Source organism: Papio anubis, chromosome 3 (assembly GCF_008728515.1).
Source record: "Papio anubis isolate 15944 chromosome 3, Panubis1.0, whole genome shotgun sequence".
Lineage (NCBI taxonomy): Eukaryota > Metazoa > Chordata > Mammalia > Primates > Cercopithecidae > Papio > Papio anubis.
The window spans coordinates 35,478,440-35,489,319 of record NC_044978.1 but is presented as its reverse complement, the minus strand read 5'-3'; the positions used below and the strand labels follow the sequence as shown (position 1 = coordinate 35,489,319).

Sequence of the window (10,880 nt, the reverse complement as noted above, 5' to 3'; positions counted from 1 at the left end):
TTTATCTGTCAAAGTTCAGCCAATCACTACCCAAGAAATGCTCAAATTAACCCAGTAGGAATAAATCACTTTTACCCACTTCAATTGCACTTTTTTCTGTCTTTCATTCAAGTAATTATTAACTTATTTTCCTCCCCTAATAGATAGTTGGCTTCTTAAAGAGTTTTATTTTTATGGCTCTGACAGTAGCGTCTAACATAATAGTAACTGACCATGGTAGGTACTCAATAAATATTTAGTAAAAAATATACAGGGGCAAGAATGAAGCACTTTACCAAGGGAGGAGGCTGAATATGAAAGTAAGGTAGGAAGAGAATCCACCAGTGGGACCAAGCACAGTACTTAGAACCTGGGACTGTCAGAGGCAGACTGTCAAAGTCAGATGGGCACAGGCAGGGATTCTGAAGAGGTTTGTGTGAGGAAGGGAGTGGAGTTCAGCTGTAGAAGGTTTGAAACACTTTTGGCCCCAGAGGTCATTCTCATACTGGAATTCATGGAAACTCCTCTCAGTTTTTGAGAGACTCTCCTCTTGACCCGTCCCAGCATCAGGCAGATCTGTATTCTTTCTCTCTTCGTTTCTATACCATGCTAGAGCCTCTCTGGCATACATGAAAAGGTACTGACTGGTGGGGGGATTATAAAAGCTGGAAGGACATATTTGTTGCCCGAATTTCTCTGTCTCTAGAATATCTTTCTGTGTCTTCTCTGTTAATAAACACATCTTCCAAGTAGAAGTTAGAAATCTCAAGTGTTATTATCTTATAAGGTATGAGGGTTATGCATTTGGCTGAATCTTATATCTCCGTGTTCACACACACACACACACACCCCCACACACAAAAGTCTTGAGGAGATGAACATGTCTCATTGTGTTCTGTCACATCCATTGCAAAGGGAACTTGCCAAAGCTGTTCATTCATAACTCTGACTCAGTGAGGAGTGGCTTTCTTGGGCTTGTATACATGATCAGGCCTCTTTGATCTGGTGGCTCTGTTATTTTGAAAAATTTTTATTTTTTCCAAAACAGACAGAAAAATGCAGTTTGCTTTTTAGAGCAGAGATAGTGGCAAGGCAAGTCATTTATGAGTTATTGCAAAATACCACAAGGAACAGCAGCCCAGGAAGGAAAGGGCAACTTGGGCAACATGTTGACAACTATCTGGACGAATTAGAAAAGTGTGTTCCAGCAAGAGTTGGGATTAACAACAAATAAAACCACATCCTCTGCAGAAAATATTAAACTTGGGACTAGACTATATTTTATGTCTTTGTCCAGACATCAGGATTTTAGGGCTGTGACAAGAATGATTTTGGTGAAATGTTTTGTGATGGAAGATATATTATGATGATGATGACTGTTCATTATGCTCATACATTTTAATTTGGGATTATTAGCACTAGGTACTCTTTGCAAAAAAAGGGATGATTTCTACTGGACTTATTGTAAGGTGCATTCTGTGGCCATCTTTTTTTGAAAATAATAAATTGTTGTGGATAAAATTATGTATAGCAAGACAGCTTGTGTTTCTCTCACCATTTCAAGAGTTCCAGTGGCATTGCTCTCAGTATGTTAGATATGTTAGAGGATTGATTGTTTATGTGGGCTATTCTGTTTTTGTCCAGAGTCTGTGGATATAATCTACTTAGATTTTGGGGGTCTGCTGTCTCTGGCCACTCCAATTCTGGGTCTGACATCATACACATGTGTATGATTTCCACTGAGGTGCTGCTTCTCTTTTGGTCTGCTCTTTACCAACAGGCAGTAATCCTCAGTTGCCAGAGTCAGTCCTAACTGGAATCCATCTGGCTCTCTGCAGCCCAGTACCCTTCCCTAGAAATATTGAGCAATCAACACTTTATGTTTTTTCACCCCTAATTTATGATTTCTCACTTAGATCATGTTTACGGTTCCTAATGGCTTCTCTAGAAGAGATTAATTATATTTTGCAAAGAAGTGGGAAGAGCTAATTCAGTTGATGTGTTTATCTATTTCATAATATTTCTAAAGATCTTAATTGCCGGGCGCGGTGGCTCAAGCCTGTAATCCCAGCACTTTGGGAGGCCGAGATGGGCGGATCACGAGGTCAGGAGATCGAGACCATCCTGGCTAACACGGTGAAACCCCGTCTCTACTAAAAATACAAAAAACTAGCCGGGCGAGGTGGCAGGCGCCTGTAGTCCCAGCTACTCGGGAGGCTGAGGCAGGAGAATGGCGTGAACCCGGGAGGCGGAGCTTGCAGTGAGCTGAGATCCGGCCACTGTACTCCAGCCTGGGCGGCAGAGCAAGACTCTGTCTCAAAAAAAAAAAAAAAAAAAAAGATCTTAATTTATGTTTTGTGCACAAACATCACTCTAGTCATTAACTAATGGTCAGTGTCATCTTTGTTTTAGTGAGGGAGACCAGAAGCCTGAAGACATGATCGTCTTACCTTATGACCCGGCCTGGCCACTTAGCCTGTGGAAAGGTCAGGGTTCCTGTCTTTTAGGTCTTGTTACTTTAGTCATTAACCATGTACCCTTCACAATCTCTTTCAGCTCATTCTCCACAAGCAGTAGCCGGGTAACAAACATTACAAGGACTCAGACATAGAAAATGTTCCAAAAATCGTAACTTTGTTACATCTTACTCTTTCAGGGAAAAAAACAACAAAAAACTTTCCAACTTAGCATCTGGACCTAAAAAGGAACCACCTAATTAGAACAAGGTTTCTTAAAAGCAGAAAAAGTATTTCTTATTTACTTTAGGTTTCTGTAATTTCAAACTTGGGCATTTTGTATAAAATGCTTGAAAAAAGAAATAGCCAGTGTAAGAAGTATGCTAAAAGTTGAACAGTAATTAGCCCCTCTGTTGAAAAGGAAAATGAAGGAAGCATTGAGGTTTGATTGTGCAAGACACTGTCAGGAGAGAAGGAGAAAAGAGAAATAAGGTAGAAACTCACTTTTGCATGTTTTTTTTTTTTTTTTAAACCCCCATTTATTGTGGAGGCCAAGATTAGTGGTAGGCAGGACTCGTCTGTGTATCTTGGGAAGATTTTAATAAGGATCGCCTTTGCCTGTGTACACCTCCAACTGTGAGAAACACAGAAGATTCACTGGGGACAAAGTGATCGGCTCTTTACCAATAGGCAGTTGTGTCCCCAGTGAATCTTCTGTTCCTTGAGATTTCGGTGAAATCCAGGGGTCCCTTTGGTGTCTACTCTATCCTCTCACACTTACCTGTACTCTCAGAGCACTTTGTCTGGCAGCCTCACGTCTGCCGAAGTATGAGAGTACTATCTGAGCTCACAGACTCAGAACAAAAGGTGAAACAGAGAGTGTGCTCATGAAAGAGTTTTGAACAATCAATTTCATCCCTAACGTGCACGTGTACTTGCTTAGTTCATGAATAAAACCATTTTACCTCATTTTAAAAATGATTAATTCATCTACATAATAGTAGAAAACCCTTTGCCATGTGCCAATGAAAAGTAACTTACCTTTTCTCTTCAATTTCCTCAACTGTAAAAAAGGGATTTGACAGGTTTCCTTCCATCGCTGAAATATATGAGTCTATTTTTATTTTGTTACTAACTGAAGCAAATAATCGTATTTTCTCTTGTAAATGGGAAGGGTGATTCTGCTATTTTTCTGGGTGGTCTTGCGAGTTGTACAATGTCAAGCACTGAGCTATTGGTGTGGAGTTTGCTTCTAAGCCATTCACTCTTTTATTTTTTATTTTTTGTAGTTACTCGTTCTCTATGAACTATACTGATACTTAAAAGATGTTAGAGGAAGTCATGAGATGTTCATAAAATTCTGCATGACTTACAGAGCAAGTGCTGAATAAGTATAAGGCTTGATTATTCCTAGCAGCAGTTGCCTGCAAATCTTGTCCATGCTTTTGATGGTAATTGGTTTTTTTTTTTTTTTTATTTAAATAAGTTCTACCATCTTTATAATTTTTAAGTATATAGTTCAGTGGGCAATCTCTTTTGGTGAGAAATAACAGAATGAGTTATTTTTCAAAGCATATTTTCTAAACTGAGAGGTTGAAGGGAGTGATAATTTGGTTCCTTGAAGGATAAAATCTGAACCCTCTCTCATGACTGGCAAGGCCCTACTGGACCCAGCTCATGCTGATAGATCTGATGTCACCTTCTACCATGCATCTGTCTACATGTCAGCCAGCTTGCCTTCTTCCTGTCCCTTGAGTGCTCCAGATGCTTCCTACATTAAGGCCTGAGCACTTTCTTTTGCTTTTGAATGGAATGCCCTGTCCCTGGATTTCCATGGCTGCCTCTTTCTTGTCATTTGACATTCTGCTTATTGTTACCTCCTAAATGAGGGCTTCAGTGGCTACCTAATTAAAACTAAACTAAAAAATTAAAACTAGCCCCCATCTCCACCCCACCTCCAGTCCAGTCAATTGTCTACCCTATCACCTAATTGTATTTAATTAATGCTAGGTAAAATGATCTTGTCCATTTATTTGTCTCATTGTTTCTTGTCTGTCTGCCTCTTGTAGAATGTAAATTCCTTGAGTGCACAAACTTTCTTTTGGTGACCACTGCATTCAACAACTGTTTACAGAGTGGATAAATAAATGATTACTCTCTGCCAGTGCTGTTCAAGTGAACTCATGATGTTCTCTCATTTGTACTATTCAATATGGCAGCCCCTAGTCATATGTGCCTACTGAACACTTGAAATGTGGCTACTGTACTAAAAACTGAAGTTGACGTTTTATTTAATTTAATTAATTTAATTTTTAAATCATCACATGTGGCTAGTGGCTACTGTATTGGACCTCAAAGCTGTGTTTGGCCTATGGTACTTAGTAACTGAATCAATCAATAGCAAGATATCAATAGTGATGTCAATAGCAACAGCAGCAGCGACTTTTGGAGTGTCCTCTTCCTCTTTCATGATACTTTCTCTTTTTCTCTCTCAGTGGGATCAGTGAAGTAGAAAATTTTCATCCAACAAGACTATGAAATGCCATCTTTTGAAATGTTTTTAGCATCCTTCAATGTGAGCTGTAGAGGAAGTTTAATTAATTGTCCTATGCTTTTCTGGGCTGCTAAAATGCATCTTTATCATATACATTTTTTTCTTCTAATAACCTGTTAGTTGTGAGGAATTACATATCTAGTAGTTTCTTAAGAGGTAGGATGTTAAATGGCTTTCAACTAAAAGTTTAAAAAGTATATGCATCTTTCCAGAGGAAGACATTCACTATTATGTAGCACTCTTACTACAAGCTGTAATTTATTCAGAGGAAGCAAGGAAAACCAACATTCCCATTCATAGTTAAATCAGGACAAAGCTCTTTTGTAAAGAAACTGTTTATGTACCTTCAACGCTTTAAGGCATCATTTGGGGCGTATTACCTTACAGGTGATTTACATTTTCTGTTTAGTATCACTTCTTTTCCTTAGTCTGTGAAAGGAGGCTGAATGGAGAATTTTTTCCAGGTTTGCAGCGTTCTGCTGCTTAAGCCTGTAGAAATACTCCATGTATTTGGAAGTGTGCTGCTAGGGGAATAACAGTTTTTAGACTGCTGACTTGTCCATCATTTATCATCATTATATGATGTCTGTCAACAGAAAACCATTTCTCAGAATTCCACGAGGAGTCGTTCCATATAGAAGTATGGAGTCTTGTGACAAGAAAAAGGCATTGCAATGAAAAGTAATAAGAAAAGGGGTGGAGGGATAAACAGAAGCTTTTAGAGCTAATTCATGGCTGGCGTCATCTCCATTAGCATTGGGACTGTTTAACATTGAGTTCAGAGAACACGACCAGGGCTGGTTTCCATCTGTCATGGTGATTAATGGGAGTATTGTTAGGTAATAATAACATAGCTGGAGCCAAAGAGGCACACCGAAAGTGTGTATGTAATTCTAAAACCAAGAGGAACACAAGAGCCAGGAAATTGGGGTCCTGTTCTCAGCTCTACCACTTAGAAAAGGGCAGCCAGTAAGAAATTTTCCCCTAAGTTGAAAATGGGTAAGAGTCTACCAATGGGGTAAAAAGGGTTATTTCAGCTCTTAGGAAAGATGGCCATCTTGGTGATTTTAATGTACTTGTATCTCACGAATCGAAAAAGTTTGTTAAACTATAACTCTTCTGAGACATGTGAGTAATGGCAGCCAATGAATCAGACAGGGAAATAGACAATTCTTTATGTGAATAGGCTGGATTCAAGGATTCAATTCTTCCAAATAATGTCCAGATTGCATTATATGATTAGTCCCACACTTGACTCAGTGGCTATCCATCATTAATGTGAAATCTAAATGAAGTTTTCTTGCTCTTCTGGGGCTGCAAGAGGCAAAATCTGGTCCACCTGTAACAACATTTTGAGGGCAAATAATGAAGTTGCCCTTTCCCTCAGATGGCAGCAACCGTTGGTGGGCCACAGAGCCAACATGACCCATACAAACACAGAACCTAAACCATATGGGCTTTTACTCTACAATGGTGGAGCTTGTAAAGTGAGAAATCACCTTTCTTTCTTCTTTTTTTCTTTTCTGAGATAGAGTCTTGCTCTGTTGCCCAGGCTGGAGTGCAGTGACACGATCTCAGGTCACTGCAACCTCTACCTCTGAGGTTCAAGCGATTCTCCTTCCTCAGCCTCTTGAGTAGCTGGGATTACAGGCACCCACCACCACATGTGGCTAATTATTGTGTTTTTAGTAGAGACAGGGTTTCACCATGTTGGCCAGGCTGGTCTCAAGCTCCTGACCTCAGGTGATCCGCCCACCTTGGCCTCCTGAAGTGCTGGGATTACAGGCATGAGCCACTGCACCCAGCCAAAAAATAACTTTTCTTACAGAAAATGGGCAAAGAGAGACTATTTATATATTGGCTTTCCTCCCTGTCAAGCAAAGAACCACCAGACCTAACGAGATGCAATCCAGTTTTTACTCAGAAAATTTCCCCCAAATGGATCTAAGCATGAATGGAAAAAGGTTTCAGGAAGTAAGAGTGGGTTTGTGTGAGAGGGGAGGACGGAACCTGGCCAAATGCCCTCTGGACCAAGTGGCACGTGTTGACCCTGTTGACTATTGCTCCTTGTTTAGTCTTTCATGGTATCATGGGAGCTTGAACTCCTGTGGGAGACAGAGGCCAAAATACACTAAGGCTAACAAAGGAAGATTGAAAGTAAACTGCAATCCAAGAGAAGGAATAAGAGGGCTTTATTTTTTATTGCAGTTGTAGTTGTTGCTGTTGTCTTTTTTTTTTCCTCAGTGGTTTAAACTATATTTCTTTTCCCCAGTGGTTTGAACTAAATTTCTTTTCCCACTTTCAAATGGATGTTCTGGGGGCTGAGAAAATTAGGACAAAAATTCAGGGTTCTCAGATCAGGTAAAGGATTTTATTATATATTTGCAGAGAGGGTAGATGCTCTTCATCTCCTATGTCTGAGCAAAAGCAAATGGCTGTCTGAAGGCAATCAGGGATACTTTCTATCAATTACAATTGCGGGGAGGTGATGCTGGGTGTCTAGCGTGTAGGCTTCTATTTAAATCTGGTCTCCATTGGAACGTGTTTACACTATACAGAGTTCAATGCAGGATTTGATTTTAGTGGGAGCACAAGGTTTTGCATTTGCTTTTTCTTCCCTAGGGCAAGTCAAGGGGAGGAGATCTGATAAGAATGAATCAGGGTCAAGGATATTGGCCCACGGTACAAGGCTGTGGAGCTTTGGTGTAATTGGAGAATGAGTTGAGGGTCTGAATTTGTGTTGGCTTTGTTTTAGACTTTTCCTTCCTAAAGAGGCCTTGTGGAAGGAAGTTAGACAAGTCCTAGGCCCCACAGGCAAATTCTTGCTTTCCTTTCATTTCCCTTAGCACATTTCCTTGGACTAAGCTTTGGTTGTCATCAGAGTGATAAGATGAAGAGAAGACTTCAGTGTAGGCTGGGACAATAGAGGGGTAAGAGGCCACTTGATCTTTCTCTGGCCTTGACATAAGTGGAACTATCATGGGCTTTGGTGCAAAGTCTCTGGGTAATAAATGTGAATTTTCTTGGTCTTCCTTTCTGAACATGCATTCCTCTCAGAAACATTGAAGGGATGACTGAGCTAAAGGACCATGGATCCCCAGCTATTATTCAATTTTTAACTTAAGATATTATTTGTAAAGTAAACACTTCCAATATCTATTTTGATGCTGCTTCTATTTCTCAAGTAAACTGCCACATATTCTTGACTTCAAGCTGAAAAGGCATGGATGGATCTATCTGTGATCTGAGTTACAGAAACCGTGAGAGAATAAAATGACATTCTCATAGTAGTCAAGTCAAAGGATAGATTTATCTCCTTTTCCCTCTCTTTTGTTAATTTACTATAAATCAGTGCAGTCAGCTTGCTGTAGTGCAGTGAGCACCAGCTTGGAAGTCAGATGCTGTGCTGAAGCTTTTGGTCCTCCTTCACCAGAGTGCATAGCCATCCAAGTCCTCTCATTCTATAAAAGAAAAAAGTTGAAGGTTGAAGTGGAGAATCACCAAGTTCCCTTTCAACAACACCATGCCGACACAACAAAGCAGACAACCGAGGCAATTCCAAAAGAAAATTTATGTCCAAAGACTTGTTTGCTTGAAATATAAACATCAAGGCATAAAAATAACTCTAGCAGTTTAGTTTTAAAAGTTAATTTTGAGTTCCTTATTAATTAAGTAATTAGAAAAGTGTTCTAACTGCTGTTAGTTGAGGCAAAGACACTTTCAGAGTTTGTGTGTGTGTTTTATTTAAAATGGCTATATGATTAATTCTTGACTTAATTTCAAAAACAAAGATTTTAACATTCACAGAACTATTATATACTTTACAAGATTTAATCATCTGTTTAATATCCATGTTATCTCCCAAAGACATAGTTGGTTACTCTCCACATCAAGTACTTATTCATTTGTGTTCATCTCCCCAGCTCCTTGTCTTTCTTGATGACCGAGTCTTAGTACTGTTATCTTCTATTCAGTTCCCTGAGGCCTCTCAGAGGGGTTAGGTGTAGAATGTGCTAACAAGACTATGGGTTTGATCTCCACACAGGTCACCTGTTTTGCCCTGTTCTTTGGCCATAGCTTATGCCTTTTCTCTACCAGTTACTCACAAATAAGCCCAGGAGAATTTGCATGGAGTTGCACGAATCCATCACCTCTGTGGGAAACAAAGTTTAAAGCGGGCTTTATTCTTATGATAATAGGTCAGTAATAATGAGATGATTGTTGTCAGGCTAAGAAAATATGAGAGTCTGCCAGAAGAAACCATTTTGGCACCCCCACAGTGTATTAGTCTGTTTTCACAGTGCTATAAAGATACTACCCAAGACTGAGTAATTAATAAAGGAAAGAGGTTTAATTGACTCGCGGTTCTGCAGGACTGGGGAGGCCTCAGGAAACTTACAATCATGGTAGAAGGCAAAGGGGAAGCAAGGTACCTTCTTCACAAGGCAGTAGGAAGGAAAGAAGAGCCCAGGGGAAACTGCCATTTATAAAACCATCGGATTTCATGAGAACTCACTCACTATCTGGAGAATAGTATGGGGGAAACTGCCAATGATCCAATCACCTCCCACCAGATCCCTCCCTTGACATGTGGGGATTATGGGGATTAAAATTTGAGTTGAGATTTGGGTGGGGACACAGCCAAACCATATCACCCAGTGACAGTCACACGCAGAACGCTGGAAAAGAGAATCAAACGAGACAACCCCTCTCAGTTCTATTGCCTGGTGTGTTTCCTTCTAGGTGATGGACATGGGACACGCTTCATGGCTGGTTTCTGAACTGACAATGACTGAGTCTCATATTCTCTAACAGAGCAGTGTGCTAGCTATCTGGGGTGGCAACAACAGAAAAGAGGCCCCAAATATAACCTCTCCTTTACCGTGATGATTCATCATTGTGCTTTATATCACTGCAATGTCTTGACTGAAGAAAGTTCTCTCTTGTTTGTATGTGGTGATTAGTTGCATGGTATACTGTGAAACTGAGTTTTAAAGTTTCCATAGTTATATTCCTTTCTGGGCAGGAATTTCCTCAAACTTTCTATCTAAAAATTTCCAGTGAGAAATTGTTAGAAGAAATCCGGGAAAGACACAATTATTTGTCACGGAAGAGGATTCTTGTATCTAACCATTAAATTTCTTTCCTCGAGAAAGAAAAGTACTGTGCCAGAATTGGAGAAAATGGTCAAGTACTTTTAAAGCTGCGAAAGTTTGGATGTGAGTGATTGGAAAAAGCTGCCTTTCCCCCATTTTTGTATATTGATTTTTGATTTTAGGCTGGCCAGTGTTAAATTTTCCCTAGGTCAAATTGCCCTCCATTAAAGCAATTTTAAATGAAGCAGAGAACTGAGGTAATAATTTCATCTTTATCAGAAACTTTTTTTTCTTTTTTCTTTTTTGAGATTTAAGTTAGAATCTTATCCTTCTAAAGCCCAGTGACTTCATATGCAAAGGGTATATTAATTAAGTATAGAAATTAATTCTGCATGAGCATTTTGCTAAGAATTTTCCAAACTCCACATTTTCATCATTTTTGTTGTTGATTTTGCACCTTAATGGCTGTTATGCAAAATAGAGACATATCATAAAACATACAATGTATATAACCTGGCTGAGAAAAAGTGCTTTTTAGGAAGTTATTAAGAGGAAAGTTTTTACACTGTGTTTGTTTTTGCTCTTTTGAAGAGAAAAAGAACAAAACCAACAACAAAAATCTCAAAACTTGGCCTGGCCACCATGGAGCATGGTAAGATCTGCGGAGATTCTGGGCTGCACCTTTCTACTGTTGAAAGTCTTTTATAACCTGGCTAGGGATTAGGCAGCTTTTAAATTTGGCAGGTCTCTGGGTTCCATTAAGAGCTCACTTAAATCCTTTTTCAGTTGAGCCTG

General features: G+C 39.6%; 1 long non-coding RNA gene across 1 annotated transcript in view; it reads left to right on the top strand.

The window, feature by feature from the left end:
- The first annotated feature begins 3,784 nt into the window (after positions 1 to 3,784).
- The window catches only part of LOC103884715, a 120,643-nt gene continuing 113,547 nt past the window's right edge, over positions 3,785 to 10,880 (top strand). Inside the window, exon 1 of the long non-coding RNA XR_002522265.2 lies at positions 3,785 to 5,988. This is a non-coding gene — a long non-coding RNA (uncharacterized LOC103884715). The remainder of the gene's footprint in view (positions 5,989 to 10,880) is intronic.